We start from the raw sequence: 20,153 nt of genomic DNA on the forward strand, positions 1-20,153 counted from the left end.
TATCCCAGGGCACTGTAGAGAAATTCACTTCATGGGCATCTGGTAACCGAAATACCAAACAGAACCGGGGATCTCCTGGCCCTCACAGGGGATCCATTACGGTCTTCACCTGCTAAAAGGTGGGTCTGGCTAGTGAAGATGGTCAAGTTGTCACGTCCAGGCACACAGGAAAAGCAAGGTTGGGCCAGAATCAGGTTTAGTGAGCTGGACCTGCTCCAGTGGCTGGAGCTCCCCCGTGGCAGTGGTGTACAGCAGAGAGGACTGAAGGTGGAGATCCTGGTGAGGAAAGGCCAGGAAACAACCAAACAAACCCCATTAAGCCAATGGAGATGGCCAGGAAACAAGACCCATCGCAGAATGAAAGAGGAAGATGAAGCAGAGATATGAAGCAGAAGAGGTCAGGGGAGGGCTGGTCTACCACCTAAAGCCATCTCTTCAGACAAAGGCAAGTGGGGGTAGAGCCTATTGGTGGGCAGGGAGCCCCTTGGGAGCTGGGGGGTTAGATGGTACCCCCAGCCCCTCCTCTTCTTCCGGCTTTCTGATCTGACCTCAGAGAGGTTTAGTTCCCAGGTAACCGAATCCCAGGGTCAATCCACCACCTTAGGCTCCTTGTGGAGATCTGTGCCTAGGTCCCATCTTGCAATATGATCTTCTGAACTAAATATAAAGTCTGCAGAGCCTCCAAAAAAGGCTCAGGGAAGCTTCTCTGAAGAAAACAAAACAAGAGGGCAGGCATTCAAAGGAAAAAAGAAGTAGAGACAGGAGAGAGAAACTCTGTAAGACTACAGAACAGACTGTTGAATAGAAATAAAACTCAAGCCATGTGTGTAATCTAAGGTTTTCTAGTAGCCACAGTAATAAAAGTAAAGAGAAATGAAATTAATTTTCATAATGCTTTAACCCAATATATTAAATATCTTATTTCAATATGTAATCAACATAGAATTAAATGAAATGTCTTGGGGCGCCTGGGTGGCTCAGTTGGTTAAGCAACTGCCTTCGGCTCAGGTCATGATCCTGGAGTCCCTGGATCGAGTCCCGTATCGGGCTCTCTGCTCGGCAGGGAGTCTGCTTCTCCCTCTGACCTTCCCCCCCTCCTGCTCTCTTTCTCTCTCATTCTCTGTCTCAAATAAATAAATAAATGAAATGTCTTACATTCATTTTTTTCATACTAAGGCTCTGACATCCAGTGTGCATTTCACACTTACAGCACCTCTCAAACTGGACCAGCCACACGTCAGGTGCTCTAGAGCCACCTGCGGCCAGTGGCTGCTGCGCTGGATGGTGTAGCCCCAGAGCAACAACTAGAAGCCGGGGCAGGAAGACATCGCAGCTCCTGCCCTGTCCCCATCGCTATCTAAAAGACTGACGCCAGGAAGGACTCTGAATTGGCTTTTCAGATTAATTTCTCAGAAAGTCACTGAGGCAGGTAGTTAAAGAGGTGAGATCATGGACAGTTCTGTGAACTCAGAAAGGAAAGAAGTATGGCACCTACTGGTCTAGAGTCAGCATACAATTCCTTTCAACTTTTAGATAACAAATTCAAGCTTTGCATGCGGAAAAGATTAAAAGTAAGAGCGATTTTTTGTCAAAGCATTTTTGTCAAGAATGCTATTGATAGTATAGTGAGACAGGGACTTTCGGACACCGTGGGTAAGAATGTATCCTAGTGGAGACCATCTGGGAACCCATTTAATAGTATGTATCAAGAGCCTGTGAAAAGTTCGATTTAGTAACTTCTCATTCTAGAAATCTGCCTTCTGCAAATATTTCCTGTTCTAGAAATCTGCCTTCCGAAAAGATTCAGAGGTTCTGACAATTTTGTGCTTGATTTTTTAAAATTATTTATTTATTTTTAAAAGATTTTATTTATTTATTTATTTGAGAGAGAGAGAGAGAAACAGCATGAGAGGCAAGAGGGTCAGAGGGAGCAGCAGGCTCCCCGCTGAGCCGGGAGCCCGATGTGGGACTCGATCCCAGGACTCCGGGATCATGACCTGAGTTGAAGGCAGTCGCTTAACCAACTGAGCCACCAGGCGCCCTGATTTTTTTTTAAACAAGTTTCTTCTACTTCTAGCTGTGATACAGTAGCTTGTGACTCCCACAGAGACCAACTGTAGGTGAACTGATCAACAAATTGGGGTACGTTCGTACAGCAGAGCACTATTCAGTAAGAAGTATTAATGAAATACAACATGAATATCACAGCTATTACACTGCATGAGAGAAACCAGACTCAAAAGAGTATATAATATATGATTCCATTCTAGAAATCTGACCCTGAAATCAGAGCAATGGTTTCCCGGGGTAGGGGGGTGGGAAGACAGGAGAAACTGACTGCCTAGAGAAATTGCTGGGGAGATAGAAATACCCTTTATCTTGACTGAAGTGCTATATATAGGTCACATATATGTGTGTATGTGTACAGAAATGAGTTTTTCAGGTAGAAGAAAAATGATCCTAAGACAAAAAATGAGAGCAACAGAAAGGTTAATGTGAATAAATAGAAATGTGTATTGACTGAAGAAAACACTACTAATTAATATCTTGGGGAGTTTAAAATATATACAGAATTAGGGGCGACTGGGTGGCTCAGTCGTTAAGCATCTGCCTTCAGCTCAGGTCACGATCCCGGGGTCCTGGGATCGAGCCCCATGTCAGGCTCCCTGCTCAGCGGGAAGCCTGCTTCTCCCTCTCCCACTCCCCCTGCTTGTGTTCCTTCTCTCGCTGTCAAATAAATAAATAAAATATTAAAAAATATATATATACATATATATACAGAATTAGCATGTATAACAATAACAACACAAAAGTTGGAGGGGAATAAATGGACTTAAGGTGTTCTAAGGTCAAAGCACTTTCTGGTACTAGGCAAAAGTATGACTTTATGTTTTTTTAAGTAAGCTCTATGCCCAACATGGGACTTGAACCCACAAACCCGAGATTAAAATTCACACGCTCCAGTGACTGAGCCAGCCGGTTGCCCCAGTATTACTTTGTTTCAGACAGTAATAATTCAAAGATCAGATTATTGTCTCTAAGATTGCCACTAAAAGAATAGTAAAAGAAATATATACAAGACAATAGAAGGAGGAAATGGAATAATAAATACACTTAATTCTAAAAGAAGACAGGGAGATAAAAAGGTAAAAAAAAAAAAAATAGCCAAGACAAATAGAAACCAAACAGATATAAATCCAAATGTATTAATAATTCCATTCCAGTACATGTAAATGTAGTAAATACACCAATTATAAAACTTGGCTTGGCAGACTTGATAGAAAAAAACTACATGCTGCCTAAAGAGACACATCTTAAATAAAATGATGGGGTTTAATTCATTCACTCATTTCCCCAACAGGAAAAGAAATATGAGGTATACCCTCACCAAAAAAGAGCTGGCATAGCTATATTAAAAATAAAGAATTTAAGGGAAGAAATGTTACTAGAGATAGAAAAACATTTCATAATGATAAAATGATCAATTCTAAAGGACGATACAAATATTTTCTTTTGTATGGACCTAGTAACATTTTCAAAATAATACAGTAAAAATTGACAATCATAAGAGACCTAGACAAATCCATAATCACAATGGTGGACTTTAATACACGCCTCAGAGTAACTGAAAGAACAAAAAGAACTAAAAATCAGCAAAGAGTAAGAATATGGAGAATCTGACCAGAAGAACAAATCTCCTGACATCTATAGAACACGCACCCAACAGCAACAGAATGCTTAGCCTTTTAACTGCACGTGTAATATTCGTCAAAGCCGACATAAAGCAAGTTCTTAACACATTTTTTTAAGATTTTATTTATTTATTTGAGAGCAAGCAAGTGCTGGGGGAGGGGCGGGGGAGCCCACCACCAAGGGCTGCATCCTAGGACCCTGAGATCATGACCTGAGTAGAAGGCAGATGCTTAACTGACTAAGCCACCCAGGTGCCCTGCAAGTTCTGAACACATTTTAAAGGACTGAAATCATTCAGAATATATTCTCTGACCATAGTGGAATCAAGCTAGAAATCAAAAATAAAAAGATACCTAGAAAATCTGCCAACCAACTGGTCAAAGAAGAAATAGAAATTAGAAAATATTTTGAACTGTATGATCATGAAAATACAACATATCAACACTTGTGGGATACAGTTAAAGAAGTCATAGAAATTTATAGATTTATATGCATATATTAGAGAAGAAAAACAGGGGTGGCTGGGTGGCTCAGTCAGTTAAGCATCTACCTTGGCTCAGGTCATGATCCCAGCGTCCTGGGATCCAGCCCTGCATCGGGCTCCCTGCTCAGCGGGGAGTCTGCTTCTCCCCCTCCTTCTGCCCCTCCTTGCGCTCTCCCTCTCTCACTATATCTCTCTCAAATAAATAAAATCTTAAAGGGAAAAAAAAAGAAAAACAAGGGTTTCTGGGTGGCTCAATCGGTTTAGCGTCCAACTCTTGGTTTCAGCTCAGGTCATGATCTCAGGGTCGTGAGATGGAGCCCCGCATCTGGCTCCACACCCAGTGTGGAGCCTGCTTAGGATTCTCTCCCTCCCTCTCCCTCTGCCCCTCCGCCACCCCTGTTCTCTCCCTCTCGCTCTCAGAAAAAAAAAAAACAAAAATTCTCTCAACAAAGCGGGTTTAAAGGGAACGTATGTCAACATAATAAAGGCCATATGTCAAAAACCCACAGCGAACGTCACATTCCATGGTGCAAAACGGAGTTTTTCCTCTAAGATCAGGAATTTCTTTAGAACCAGCACATGGTCACTGCAGGTCCCTGTGTTCTCCGGCTGCCCCCGCACTGTCCTTTGCCGGCCAGTGGCCAAGAGAAGCTGGAGGGGCAGCAGGGGAGGAGTTCTATGAAGCCACTCTCCCAGAGAGCATTACTGCAAGGCAGTGCTTCTGCAAACGGCTCAGCTGGGGCGCCCTCCCAGCTGAAGAGCGCGGTGAAGGCGAGCAGGCCTGCCCGGGCGGAGACCTCAGGGTCATTCCTTAGCTCGTTTACACTCCTCAGGCATAAAGGCCATTGTCCCCCTGCCGGCAGGGGGCTCACAGACAAGAGAGACGACATCATCGACAGAAACCTAGCAGCACCAAATGCAAGGAAAACAAAATACCCGAAGAATGGGGGAAACAGAGCAAAGACTTCCGCCTGAGGTGAACTTGGCACCCCAGAATGGAGGGAGGTCTGCCTTAGCCAGAAGTCTGGGGGAGGCCGGGGAGGCCCGGGGGGCTTAGCGGGGCGCTGTGGCTGACCCACGGTCAGAATGCCTGTGGGGAGGTCACAGGGGCACGTCGGGGAAGGATTCACTGAGAAAGGAGTCCCACCTGGGGACAGAGCAACCGGGCCTCCTGCGCAGACCTGCTGCCTTTCAGTCCCCGAGCCTTGGGGAGGCCCTTCCCCCACACTCACTTTCACTTTCTAAAGAGGGTTTTGCCCAGTGCCGCTGCTTTCTTCCTTCTCTACTATCCCCAGGGACCCTGAAAGTCAATGTGCATTCTTTGTAACCGAGATGCTAAGATAAAAAGCACTTTATAAAGATGTTCATCTCCATAGATGTTCCTTTTTATGTTTTAATAACTTTCCCCAAGTATAAAAGCAATTTGTCTGCTCACCGTGGAAACTTCGGGAAATGCAAAAAGAAAAAAGAGAGAGAGAGAGAAAACCCCAAATCACCTACACCACTGTTACCATTCTGGAACGTTCCCTTTCTGCTTTTCTCGAGGTGCAGGTAGGCCTACACTGGTCTTCTGCTGGCATCACACTGTATACGGCTGCTGTACCTTTACCATTATTGTGTGTTTCTAGGTAACCACCAAGGCCCGCTTTCAAGCTGCAGAAGCTCGTTTCTGACAGACGCTTTACTTACTGGGCTTTTATTTTATAAAGGAAAGTAAGAGCCACCTGCCACCCTGACCTTTCAAAGCCCCATAACCGAGACATTCCACGTGCCAAACTGGAGGGTCAAAGATGACACTCAGTAGTAGTAACACCTACCCTGGCCTGGGCCGGCCTGCCTGCCCGAACCACCTCAGCAAACCCAGATGCTCCCATCTGCGGCCAGTCGCCAGGACAACCTGCTATCACCCACGGGACCCGCGGAAGGGCCACCGGGGACCGGGCGGGGGAGGGGCGCTGGGAAGACTCCAGGATGCCGGCCTCCCGCGTCCTCTCCAGGGGTCCGGTGTCAAGCCCTGCACTGCGTGGTGGCCCCAGCAGGACACAGAAGGACCATCACTAACACTGAGTAAGCCGTTTCCCGGGGGCCCAGCATCCAGCTAATGCTTTCCACGCACATACAGTAACGCAGGGCTTAGAGGTGGTCTCTGGTGCCAGCCAGCCTCTCTGTGACTCGGTTTCCTCACAGGGACAGTCCCCGCCTCAAAGTGTTGCTGTGAGGACTGAGTTCATATTCAAAGTGCCTAGACCAGGCACCGAGTAACTACTCGGTAATGATCACCTGATTTAATCTTCTCTGTTATCTCACTCAATTCTTAGGACGACACTAGGTGGCAGAGGTCATTGTTACCACCGACTTACAAATGAGCCATCTGAGGCCCACGAGGTTAACGATCTTCCCAAAGTCACAGAGTTTATAATCCGGCAGGACAGATGGGACAGAACAACAGATTTCAAGTGCGGTGAGCACACTAAATGAGCAATGAAGCCAGAGTGCCAGCCTGCGGCCCCCCCTGGGCTTCCGGCGGCAGGTGACCAGGACAAGTGCTTAGAGCCCCTGTCCCTTAGGAGCTGGAACGTGAGACACACGGAGTCCCAGTAACCCCCAGCACACGAGTGCTTGGTCCAAGCGGCCCACTGCTGAGCGACACAGTCTCCTCGGGCCCCCAGAGGTGCCACCCCTTATCCTGTGCATCTTTATAATAAACCTCTCTGAACAGAGAGAGCCTCAGGGTTATCTCTGAGTGAGATGGTCAGTTAGATGCTGGCAAACACGTCCGCTCTGCGCAGAATCACCCCGCAAAGCTGGGGTGCAGAGGTCACCTGGCCCACAGTATAACTGTGAATGTCAACTCCCAGAACGAGTAGACAGAATTTGGCTTCCATCCCTACTGACACGGCCTAGATCGAGAACAGAAACCACAAGAAAATCATTTCCTGTCACCTACGCTGGCCTCATGATTTCACTCTTTTCTTAGACACCCAGTTGCTGGCAATCATCATTCATCGTGGGCCTGAAAGATAAGAGATTTCAGAATAAATGACACAGCTTTCCACAAATTGGTGTCGCAACACCAAGTAAGATCCCTAACAGAGCTGAGGTCTATTCCCTCAAACATTCCTTAACAATGCAGCAGAGGTCAACTTAGAGTTACGACCCAGAGTGCTCTCAACAGTGAGCGCAGTGGGGTCAGGCCATTCTTCAAGCATTTCTGCTGCGGACACTTGCCACACGGAGACTGTAAAAAAAATACAAACACGAGCAAAATCAAAGCCAGCTTTGCTGGCATCAGGTGCTACGGAATCTGGCCAGGGCTCTGAACCTCTGCACTTACACTGACCCCGTCGCCACCTGCCACCACCCTCCCCTGTCCCCCTGCTGCCAAGTTCTGTTCATTTCTCGAAATGTGAGTTTCCCAAACAGGCTGCTGCCTCTGGAAACTTGGGAGGCTACAGGAAACAAAAAAGGGCAATGGTTTTATACATTAGAGAGGATCAGCATATGGGATATGACTTAACTGACCATGGGACAGTCTCTCGGACTCTCCTCCTGCTTCCTTACAGAAGAGCACAGTGATGGAAGTGGGTGGCTCATTAAATAGTGTGGACTAACGGGGTGCCTGGCTGGCTCAGTCGGCAGAGCATGCAACTCCTCTTCCTCCGGCTCTCTGACCGGCTCCTTCAAGGTGGCGGCTGCTTCACCCGCCCGGGCCAAGTCAGGGCAGTGAGGACTGCCTCCTGCCAGGCTGTGATGGGCACAGTGCAGTGCGAGCAAGACACGGACCTCTGTTGTTTGAGCTGCTGGGATTTGGGGATTATCTGTAACCGAGCCCAGCCTGACAGATACCATGCTTTTGGGCAGGAAAAGCATTCAGCACGTTAGGAAACTGAGGCCCAGAGGGGTGAAGTGAGTTGTCACAGGCCAGACAGCCGGCTGGAGGCCGGGCAGGAGGCACAGCACAGCCCTCACCCTTCCTTCACAAGACGGCAGTTTCTCTAAGACACAACCCCATGACATTAAAGGACCACCTGGAGTAAAGATAAGCCGCTACAATGGTTTTTCAGGTACCATAAAATTGACTCTATTTATTGAGTTAAAAGTTAAAATAAAACACCATTCTCTGCTTACCTCTGGCTTACAGTCACCTATTAAAAAAATACTAATATATTAAAAAAGGGAAAAAGGCACACAAGGAAGTCACGCATACTCCTGACTGGGGCTGGGGCAGCCGCATCTGCCTGCTGTGGTCCCACATCCTGTCATTCCACCCAGCTACCTGCCCCAGAACTGCTGCACCTCAGCCCCGGCCACCACCACGACTGTCAGGATGGCTGGGTACGAACCATCACCAGTGATGAAAAGGAACATGACGGAGCCATATGTACGGACAGAGAAAGATCTTCAAGACACGGCATCACTTGAGAAATGCAAGTTGCTGAAAGAAATACGGAGTATAACATTTATATAACTTGCCCATATCGCCTACCCTAGAAACACACAAAACACTATATATTTTCTACAAGCATACATCTGTAAACATAAATGCAAAGAAAAATATCTGGAAGACAACACACTCTACGAGAATAGAGATTACTTCTGGACAGGGAACGAGGGCACCAGGATTGCTTAGTATTTTTATTGGTAATGTTTTAACTTTTCAGAAAAAGAATATATACTTGCATCATTTAAAGTTACTTTAGAGCCTTCTTATTTTTTTTTAAAGATCTACTTATTTGTTTTAGAGAGAGAGCAAGAGAAAGAGAGAGCATGCACGCATGTGGTGGGGAGGGGCAGAGGGAGAGGGAGAGAGAGAAACCCAAGCCGACTCCAAGCTGAGCATGGGGCCTGACCCCATAACCCTGAGCTCACGACCTGAGCTGAAACCAAGAGGCAGATGCTTAACTGACTAAGCCACCCAGGAGCCCCACTTTAGAACCTTTTTAATCATCAGGGCATCTTAGGCCGTTTTGAGACAGGTCAGTGAAACATTCTCAGCAATCACTTTGTCCTAAGGAACTTTGCTTTCAACTCAAAAACCCACCCCCCTACACAAAAAGGCCCCATCCCCATTAAACGAAATGATGCTTCATTAAAACCAAACAAACTCAGATGGGCTGCTACGACTCTTTCTGCACACCTGTAAATAAATGAAATGCTCCTTCTGGTTTGGTGAAATATCACAGTCAAGCTGACAGGTTTGTGGGTGGCAACAGATTTATTTTGTCTTCAGTTTAGTAGGAGGCTGTCCTCTCAGGGTATTGCCACTAAGTCTGGTTTGAAACAAGGAATCTAAACTGAAAATATCAATCCTCACACAAAAATTACAGAGCAAAAGAATCCACAAAACTGACTTTCGGGTAGATTTTTTTCCATCTTAGGACCTCAAGCAGTATCTTATTGAAGAAATGCTCCATGATTACTAAATACTTCATTTCCCTTTGTATTTTTCCCTTCCTTTTTTTTTTTTAAAGATTTTATTTATTTATTTGAGAGAGAGAATGAGAGACAGAGAGCACGAGAGGGAAGAGAGTCAGAGGGAGAAGCAGACCCCCCGCTGAGCAGGGAGCCCGATGTGGGACTCGATCCCGGGACTCTGGGATCATGACCTGAGCCGAAGGCAGTCGCTTAACCAACTGAGCCACCCAGGCACCCTATTTTTCCCTTCCTTTCATGTAGCACAAACCTCTGCACAGTTTAAAACAATATCAGCTCAACTGCTTTCTGTGGAACGTTCTGACCCCGAGTGATGTTTTCATTTTGATGGATGATGCCCAAAGGACCTCACATTTTCCCACCCAATATCTGCTCCCCACCCAAAAGGTATCATTACCAAAGAAACCGTTTTAGATTCTTTCCTCTTTCCAGTCATGAAGGTCTAACCAGCAAACAGTATGTCTGGCAAAGCCCCAAGCTGCCATGCACAATATGGGTTTCTAAAACACTCTCACTCCCACAGACCTGGATGACAGAAATCGATCAGACATCAGATAATAGACAATTGGTAGTTATTTACTGAATTCAGATTCAAGATGAGTTCAATAAAGCCACCATTCCCTGCCTACTTCAGAGATATTACCCGGATTGTAAAACATCAACTAGAATAGAGCCTGCCAACCTGATGGTAAATCCCAGCAAAACTTGAACCCCCCACACCCATGAGCACTGAGGGTCATATCTGGATTCTCAAGGAGATTTCTCCTCTCTTGAATAAGATTTATTTTGGTGAATATGATCCACAGCTTCCTCAGACCAGTTTTAAAACGATGAAGATGATACTGTGTTTGTTGACTTGAAGAACCTGGATACTCAAGGTGCCCAACAAGTGGGTGGACCAACCCATCCCAACGGCAATCTCACCGAAAGCTAATGCCCAGCATATTTCCACACTATATCGGCGGAGTTGTGCAGAGAATACATGCAATGGGTCAACTCAAATTGGCTCCCACTTTCCCTGCTGCATAATCCACAAAAACATTAGTTCAATCATGGTCCCAGGCCTCTGACATTAGATAAACACAAGCTGCCGTTCTTTAATAGATCTACATCTCTTTCTCTCTCTCTCCTTCTCTCTCTCTTTCTCTCTCGGGTTTGTTGTTATTTCTTTTCATTTTTCTTCTTTCTTTCTAGCTTCTTATCCTGGAAAACAAGCCGACTCCTGTATGCCTCTGTCATACCAGAAAACTACTGACAGTTCCCTCTGGAGAAAATTTAGCAGATGGATGAGGCTACAATTATTATTTGAAGCTCTTGAGCTCCATTAACACTCATTTACTTTAAGTATCTGAAAGCCCTTAATCCCTCAGAATTTCAAAGCAGATACAGAAATCAGTCAGTCTCTCATAATCTCCTCTCTCTTCCTCCCGCTCCGCCTCCCCCACACGCATTTACACATCGGAGAACCCTTCCATCTATCTGAGTTTCTATCTTCCTTTCTTGGGAAAGTGCCACAGGACTCCAGATGCAGACTCCGCCCCCCTGCCTACAAAGGAAGGAATGCAGCCCCAGCTGATGTAAGCACTCAGGAAGGGCTGGACGCTGATGAAACGCAGACATCCCGTCACACTGCCGGGACCTTCTGGGAAGTCAGTGTCTGACTCCACATCCCTCAGAGTCAAACCTTCTGGTCAAGAAACCCTGTGGAGAATGCATGCAGAGCCAGCCCCTCGCTTATCTGCTGGAACCACAGACTTCCAGGGTGGAACAGAATGTTGGTCAATGCCCCCATTTTAGAGATGAGGAAACTGAGGCCCAGGGCAGAGTGGGTCAACCAGAACCAGAACCCAGGTCTGCTGGCACTGAGGCAAATCCTTCTTTGGTTTACTTCTGCTTCGAAGAGCTGCCTGGGCGGCAGCAACACATGCCCCCCCTCCCCCACTCCCCAGCAGGGACTGACACCTGTCCCAGTGGGGAAGGGTGGGGCCCCCTCACCCTGTTCCTCCCCTCAGCCCCGCTCTCCCTGCTGGGAACTCCCACAGTGCTTTGTTCCCATTTCTCTCAGAGGACAGGTACTTTACCTTTTTCTTCCCTGACCTCTCCCTTCATATTGATTGATGGTGGCAGTGAAGGGCCAAGACTCTAAAACCAGCTTATCTGATTCCAGTCACGAGCTGTGTGATTTGGACAAACACCATACCACCCTTCTGCGCTTCAGTGTTCTTACCTGCAAAATGCAGATAATAATACTAGCACCTACCGCCTAGGACCGCTGTGAGGGTTCAGTGAGTGAATATACACACAGTGTTTAGAACAGCACTGGTCCCACCGTAAGCACTTATCACGGTCAAGAAGGGAGACTAGGCTAGGACTTCAGTCTGGTTCCCCCTCGAGGCCCGGCATCTGACTATGAGGGATGGTGTCTATCTGGTTAGTCACCATCTCTCCAGAACATAGAGGCTGCTAGATAAAAAATTGAATGAATGCATCTGGTACAATGCCCTGCTTAGAGCAGGTGCTTCCTTAACATGCATTGAACGAATATGTGGATTTCCAGAGTTCACACACTCACTTAGGGGAGGTCACTTGCTAAGCTTATCGGTGGATAAATTCAGATTTGCAGGCACCAGTACTTGCTATTGCTCGAAGGCATTTATATTAGCTGCTGCCTTAAAAAGTTCAACCAGAGCTCAGCTCTCAACTTCCAGGGCATTGTCTGTGCATGCTCTCGGCACAAAATCACCTCTGCTTTGTGACAATGCCCCCCACGATGCCTTAAGGGGCTGATGTGCGATTGTTGATTGATATTTTCCTGGTGTTCTCCAGGCTTTGAAAAACAAAGTTCCAAAAACACCCTGCTTGGTATTCATCTCTGAGGGGCCAGTGAATAAAAATATCTCAATAAAGAAAGCCAACAGAAGCCAACAGAGCCTTGAATCAGAGACCCAGATCTGGAACTCTGTAAGTGGGTTTAAGTACTTAGGCGGAAGAAAGCGTCAGCCCCAGGACATCTGGAGATGGCATTGAGAACCAACACAGAAAGTGTCTGGGGCTTCTCAAAGGAAAGGCACTCCATAAGAACAGAATGTGTTAGTCACCTCAGAGGCTTGAGTTGAAACTTGACCTTGAGTAAATAAACACTGCTGACCACTGGTCAAAACACTTAGCTAGAGACTCTTACTCACTCCACTTGAACATGCAGCCACAGTCAGAACGGTCTGGGACACAAATCTACCCCGGAGCCTGATCGCAGGGTATCTGGGATGTGTGTAGGGTGGCCCTGAGGGGTGCTGAGAGATTGAGAAGATGCCAAGTTCCCCCAAGAGGCAGCAACACTCAGGGCCTGGGCCCTCCAGAGTCCTCATGCAGTATGTCCTATTTTAGGGAACAGGCCCCCCACCAGCCGAAATACACCTGACCTGCCATGGTCTCTCACTCTGGGACCTCATGAAAACGTCACAGGAGTATGGAGAAAGGGGGCAGTGCAGACCCCCCAAAACAAGCTGGCATGACGTGGTGAGGTCTCGGCCCCTTCTGGTTTGGAGGGTTTTTCTGTGATCTGAAAGCTCCAAATAATTTTCTTTTTTTCCCCAAACCCTGTGCCTTTTAGGTGTATGCAATTTCCCCGATTGACGAACAGGGCGGAGAAAGCACCTCTTTCAGGGCTTTTGGGCAAAAGCCAGAGGGAGAGCAGACAGCATAAAAAACTGTCCGATGCCCCTGCCCTTGGCTGGGGGGACGGGATGCCCAGCATTTTGTACCTGCACACCCTGATGCTCTGACAACCACACTCCCAAACTGCCTCTGTTCTTCAGGGCCTTTTGTTCCTGTTTCAAGGAGCCAGGAAGGCCTGGAATCCACCTGCATCCACCCACGGAGGCTCCTGCTGAAGGATGCTAGCGCCTAGGAGGCCCACACATTTACACATCGGCCCCGGAGAACCACAAAGCTGATGCTCCGATTCCTGGCTCTGCCCGCTTTTCTGAGCTTTAGTTGGTTCATCCAGAAATTGAAAACCATAATTTCTGTCTCCAGAACTGTCTCACACATCGAGACAAGTTTTATCAAGCTTAACAAATAGGGGTCGCTCATTATCTTTTTCTGGTAGATTACTAACAGAAAAGGTGGGGGAGGGAGGATCTCCTCGAGGCCTCCCATCGCCTTTTAGAGTAAAATTCCAAAGCCTTTCCAGCTCAGGAGGCTCTGCTTGGCCTGAGTTTGGTTCATTCTTTAGCTCTGTCTGCACATTCCCCAACACACCCGATGCTTTCCCACCTCTGAGCCTTCAAACACGCCGTTCCCTGTGTCTGGCATGCTCTAACTCCTTTTCATCCCGAGTCCTAGTCGAAAAGGCTCGTTCTTGGAAAGGCATATCCCCGACTTGCGGAATCCGAGTCCAGCTCTGATACTGTCTCCTGACGTCCTGCTGTGTCCGCTTACGGCAGTCAGCACTGTTCAGACCCGGGTACTGGTGTGTCACACCCCTTCCTCCTCCGCGAGCCTGTGAACTCCCTTTGGCCGGGCGCTGGGCCTGTTTCATTCACTGCTGCAGTCCAGATATTTTCATAGACTCCTGGCACTGGCAAGGTCTTCTGATAATATTTGTTGAATTAACGTGTTGAAGATTTGAAGGCCCCACGAGCCAGGAGGAACCAGGAGCTACGAAGAGCTTTCTAACAGCCCCCGACGCCAGGCTGGGGAGCCAGCAAAGCACTTCGCACCCAGGGGAAAGCCAGAAAAACCATTACCACCTCATTATCTGAAAGACGAAAGCACCCACAATGCACTCAATGGAGAATCTGCTTCTCTGGGCCCAGCTCCACTAGCTCAGGCCTCTTGGAAGATCGCCTGATTCCCCAAAGAGGCAAAAGCTACGGAGGTGTACAGAAGAGGGGAGAAGAGTAAGAAATTTCAGAAAAGGCAATCTACTTGGAACGGGCCCTGCATTTTCGAGGGGGGTGTCCTTTAAATACTCTCGTGCCCACCTGAGCCCCACCTGGAACTTCCAGGCACGGTTTTTGTGGCCCCAAGTACCCCGCACACCTGTCTGGGTGAAGGTAGGTTTTATTACACCCAGGCTAACAATCTCAGTGCACGGAGATGACATTTTTCTCAAAATAAACATCGCAACCCACTCTTAAGAACAGTAGTCCAGGGGCGCCTGGGTGGCTCAGTCGTTAAGCGTCTGCCTTCGGCTCGGGTCATGATCTCAGGGTCCTGGGATCGAGCCCCACGTGGGGCTCCCTGCTCTGCGGGAAGCCTGCTTCTCCCTCTCCCACTCCCCCTGCTTGTGTTCCCTCTCTCGCTGTGTCTCTCTCTCAAATAAAGAAATAAAATCTTTAAAAAAAAAAAAAAAAGAACAGTAGTCCAGGTGAGTATCAGCGCTCCCCCAACCCCACCACACGCAGTGGATATTAGCTCCGCCAGTGGAAGCAACGGTTGAGATTGAAAGGCTGCAAATCTGGGGTGGGGAAGGAGTCCCACTTTCACTCCATAAGCAGACAATTCTTTGGAAGCTGGGGTCCTGTGTGAGAAACAGAGCTCCTGGATTACAGGAGGCGAGCACGGCAAAGTAGAGGAGGTGAGCAGAGGGAGGGGCGCTCCCAGAGCTCGGCTTCGGGCCGGTAACAGGGCTCTGCTTGCAATCCCGGGTGCAGCGTTTACTCTCTGTTGACTTCGAGCTAGTTATTTCATTTCACTGAGCCTCCGCTGTCTCATCTGTAAAATGGGCGGAATGATAACCAGCCCAGAGGGTTGTTGGATCAGGGTTGTGCACAGTAAATCTACGTGTTTGCTCTTACTTAGGGTCTACCAGATCAGGTGCATCATCATTTCATCAAGCCTCCAATCAAACCTTCCACACAGGTAGAGTTATCCCTATTTTACAGATACGAACACTGAGGCTCAGGAGTGTTAGGTACCTTATCCAAAGCCACACAGCTCAGACAGGGCAAGACCAGCCCTCCAACCCAAGCAATCTTCATCAACATTATCATAATAATTACCATTTCCTGAAAGCCTGATGGTGTGCTAAGCACCTTACACCAATTACCTCATCAAATACTCAAAACCACTCTGTAAAGAAAGAATGCTGGGCACCGAGTGGCTCAGTTGGTTAATCGACTGCCTTCGGCTCAGGTCATGATCCCGGAGTCCCTGGATTGAGTCCCGCATCGGGCTCCCTGCTTGGTGGGGAGTCTGCTTCGCCCTCTGACCCTCCCCCCTCTCATGTTGTTTCTCTCTCTCTCAAATAAATAAATAAAATCTTTAAAAAAAAAAAAAAGAAAGAATGCTTATAACTGTGTGACAAAGGAGGACATAGAGTTGGAGAGGTTAAATATCTTGGCTGAGGTCACACAGTTAAGGAACAAAGTAGGGGCTTGAGCTCAGTTCTGACCCCAATTCCATAGTTTTTTCCATTTCTGTCCTGCCTGTCTTTGTTACAGATCTCCTGTCTCTACTCGAAACCATCAACGTGCCTGAATTCCTATTAAATGTAAAACACTTCCTTATAAATAGGGTCCATGAGTGGCTCCATCTCCATGAAAGAGCCCGTTGTCATGAACTGAACAAAGTAAGGATATCCCCAGAGAAAAGCCTAGCATTCACCAAGTTCCTTCTAGAAGGTTTGGTTTGGGGTCACAGGCAGCAACTGGGGGATGTGTTAAAACAAAGAGCAGGGAGTTCTTAGTCATGAGACAAATTAACCTTTTGGTAATTAGAACAACACAAATATTTTTTCAAGTAAATCATCATCTGCTCACAGCTCTTCTGCCATGGAAGGATTTTCCCTAGCAATGCAGGACTGTCCTACCAGGTTCCATGTGGCTCTGAAAATGTCTACATTCTTCCCAACTATTTTCTGCCCCATGCCTGCCTAGTGATGAAGACACATAAAGACAGCAACTACCAACATCCTGAAACAAACAATATCATGACTTCTTGTGTTTTATTAAAATATCGACCCACTTACTAGGGGTGCCTGGGTGGCTCAGTCGGTTAAAGGTCTGATTCTTGATATGAGCTCGGGTCTTGATCTTGGAGTTGTGAGTTCAAGCCCCCATGCTGGGCTCCATGCTGGGCTCCATGCTGGGCATGGAGCCTACATAAAATAAATTTAAAAATAAAATAAAATAATGACCTACTAAAACCTGGTGCTAATCTGGTGCTCACTTTGCAATTACCTGGGCCCTTACAATGACATCCTTATTAGTCCTTTATAGTTTTCTATAATTTAGAGGAAAAGGACTACTCAGCTTAACAAATTCCAAAATGGCAGTTTACTAGACTACCCTTCAGATTTTAATGGAGTGCAACACAAAACTGCCTTGCTGGCTTTACAGCAGCTCATCCCTTTGTGAGGGCACTAGAGGGCCAAGACGCCCTCAGAGTGACAGCCCCCCGGATGCGGCTGGCATCAGAGGCCGGGGAAGGGCAAAGGCAGAGGTGGTAGCGAGCCTGGCTTGGCCAACTCTGCGACATCATCTCAGCCCACTGTTTGGTCTGTGGCCGTTCTAGATAAAACATAAGAATAAGTATTCAAGCCAGGAAGTCTTGCTTTGACAAACTTTACAGTGCTGGGTAAAAACCATAAATTAACTGAAATGGCAGTGACTACTCACTTCTTACTATAAGAGGCAAGTTTCGAAAAAACACTTGCCCTCAATGAGCATTTGATGCACCAAAGACTTTTCCTCCCAACAAATTCAGACTTTTGGATGGATGGAAGGAGGCCCTTTGTATGTGACACAATTGACTTGGCCCAGATGATGAAAGAAAACAGGACTTCTAGAAACGTGCAAAGTATCTACAGCTTCTGCAGGACGAAAATTCAGCACAAGGACAAATTTTAGCTTTTCTAATTTCATCTTGCCTAAAATCCTCCCAAAAAAAGGAAATCGTAAAATAAACTGGTAACTTAAACCTCAAATCCCAGGCTTAGGTCTTAGATTTTGAAGAAATATTGAACTCTTTTCTTTAGATAAAAAGAGACAAGAAGGGATGCCTGGGTGGCTCAGTTGGTTGAATGTCTGCCTTCGGCTCAGGTCATGATCCCAGGGTCCTGGGATCGAGTCCTGCATCAGGCTCCCTGCTCATCGGGGAGCCTGCCGCTCCCTCTGCTTGTGCTCGCTCTCTCTCTGACAAATAATCTTTTTTTTTTTTTTTAAAAAAGACAAGAATTTGATATTCTTGTTTAAGCAAAAATCAGCGATTGCACATATACTGTAAAAACACTTGATCTTAATTTTTACATGACATCACTGTGTATATTACCGACGTCTAAACAGTGTTGCTGTTACCGTAAGTGATCCTGATAGTCAGTGACACACACAGCAGATCCCAGGGTGAAAGGTTCATCTGGGGTGTTGGCATTGGCAATCGTAGGGTCTGGGTCCCCCTTCCCCAAACTCCTGTTCTTGGTCACGAGTCATTGTCTCTAGGCCAAGAGTCAGAGGCAAAACAGGAGCAGCCTGGGTATTGTCTGGGGACGCTGCCAGCCGGACAGCCACATGTGTGTGCCCACATGTGCGTGTGTCTGAGACCCTACAGACAGCCCAGCTTTCTTGGGAGCCCATTTTTTATCTACGTGACAGCGGGGTGGAGAAGTCTCAAGATTAAGGACTGCTTTCTTTCTTTCTTTTCTAAGATTTTATTTATTTATTTGACAGAGAGAGACACAGCGAGAGAGGGAACACAAGCAGGGGGCATGGGAGAGGGAGAAGCAGGCTTCCCGTGGAGCAGGGAGCCCGATGCAGGACTCGATCCCAGGGCCCTGGGACCATGACCCGAGCCGAAGGCAGACGCTTAACGACTGAGCCACCCAGGCCCCCAGGACTGCTTTCTTTTGTCAAGAAATTCGTTCCCATCACATGCAGTAAAGCTATATTCCAGAGTCATCAATTAGCCCTGGGGGCCGGGGGTGGAGGGACCTGGTGGCCTGAGATTCCAGACATCAAAGCACCCAGAGGCCCAAGGGGGAAGGAACCCTCCCCTTAGCAGGGCAGGAGAAGAGCTGGGAAATGGAGTCTTGAGGGAGACAGTTTCTGGACAAACACCACCTCCCTCCCCTTCAAGGCCGTGCTAAGAAAACAGCTGTCTGTAGTGATTTATTTGCAATACTTAAAAAAAAAAAAAAAAAGGAAAGAAAACAGCTGTTGGACACAAATAACCACCACTCACAGAGCACCTGCCATGTGCCACCTGCCCTGCCAGGCATTTGCTACACTTAACTATATTAGTCCCAGGACAGAGTTACTATTTTTTACCCCCAGTTTTCAGGTAACTTACCTATGGTCAGTATCACAGAAGTGACAGAATCTGAATTCGGGTCCAGGTTTGATGGACTCCAAAGCTCTGAACTTATTTCTCCACTCCACCAAAATTAAATGTACTCTTCTTAAAACCTTTGAAAGTCCTTTCTTCTACCTCCCAGCTGTTGTTTATTTCAAATCCACCTTTTTTATCTGCCCTGCACATGTGGTACAATGTGTCTCGTCCAATGGCCCTGCTTCTGGGATTATAGCTACTTGCTCCCAGCACCTCCCCGGGGGACGAGGAAGGGTCCATCCTGTGAAATCCACTCAGATATTCACAGTAGAGTTACCCTTCGCTGGATATGATATAACCCACATGGAGGCTTTTAGAAGGAGGGACAAACCCAACCTGTGGCAAACACACCTGGCCTCACCCTTAAAGCAGATCACCCAGAAGTTGTCGAGGCCATGAGTTTACTGGTTTCCCCCAACTTCATGTCAAATGCAACAATGGCGTCATTTTCCAGAATGCAGAACCAGTCGGGGATCATAAGAGAAGGACCCGGCAGTCCTGTTTTTCACAAAGGGCCAAAAGACTGTGAATATAGGAGGTTCTTCTGAACACGCTATTCACCCTGTCAAGCGTATCCTCATTCCCCTTTTTGGAGCCCAGAAAGCCGGAGGGAAGCCCGCTGCCGGGTCCCCAAGACCACGCAGGACACTGGGTGCAGCGGGATCCGTCTGCAGCCGGACTCCATCAAGGTCCCTGGCCTGCCTTTCCACCTGCCTTGGCAGCCATCCTTTATTTGGTCATTGGTTGTTCCCAACCCTGGCTGCACATTGGAATCACCTGGGGAGTTGAAACGCTATAGAGGCCTGGGTCCCACCCCCAGGCCTTCTGATGTAATTGGTCTGGGATGCGGACGGGGCATTCCAAGTTGCAGGCAGGATTTAGAAAATCCCCTAACGAGGGATCAATGATTCCGCAGAGGCTGAAGTTCATCCATTTGAACTTTTTCTGCATTCCTCTATTTATCCTCCTTGTCCCACCAGGAGCTCTTCCAGGGGAGCTTTGCATTCCGCCCAGAAGCAGGATCCCTCCTCTCTGCGCCTCCTCGCTAGCAGCGCCCAGGACCCTAGGAAACTTCTTTCCCCGTACATCCCCCGTCGCTAGAACTTACTTGGGCTCCACGTGCGCAGACCTCGCAGCAGCTGGGAACCAGAGCGAGAGCTGGGGGCGCGGAGACCGGGGAGCGCCGAGACCGGGGAGCGCCGAGGCCCGGGGAGCG

General features: G+C 47.6%; 1 protein-coding gene across 4 annotated transcripts in view; it reads right to left on the reverse strand.

Moving 5' to 3' along the window:
- NOD1 (nucleotide binding oligomerization domain containing 1) overlaps positions 1–20,139 on the reverse strand; it is a 63,594-nt gene extending 43,455 nt beyond the window's left edge. For 2 of the 4 annotated variants that reach the window (XM_035020835.1, XM_035020833.1), the window contains exon 1: positions 110–938. The gene's annotated coding sequence lies outside the window, so the exon portion shown is untranslated. Of the gene's footprint in view, positions 1–109; positions 939–20,045 lie in introns of those variants that run through there. The other 2 variants (XM_035020836.1, XM_035020834.1) reach the window with 2 other exon arrangements.
- Positions 20,140–20,153: the final 14 nt, after the last annotated feature.

Source organism: Mirounga leonina, unplaced genomic scaffold (assembly GCF_011800145.1).
Source record: "Mirounga leonina isolate KUSES-001 unplaced genomic scaffold, KU_Mleo_1.0 Mir_174, whole genome shotgun sequence".
NCBI lineage: Eukaryota > Metazoa > Chordata > Mammalia > Carnivora > Phocidae > Mirounga > Mirounga leonina.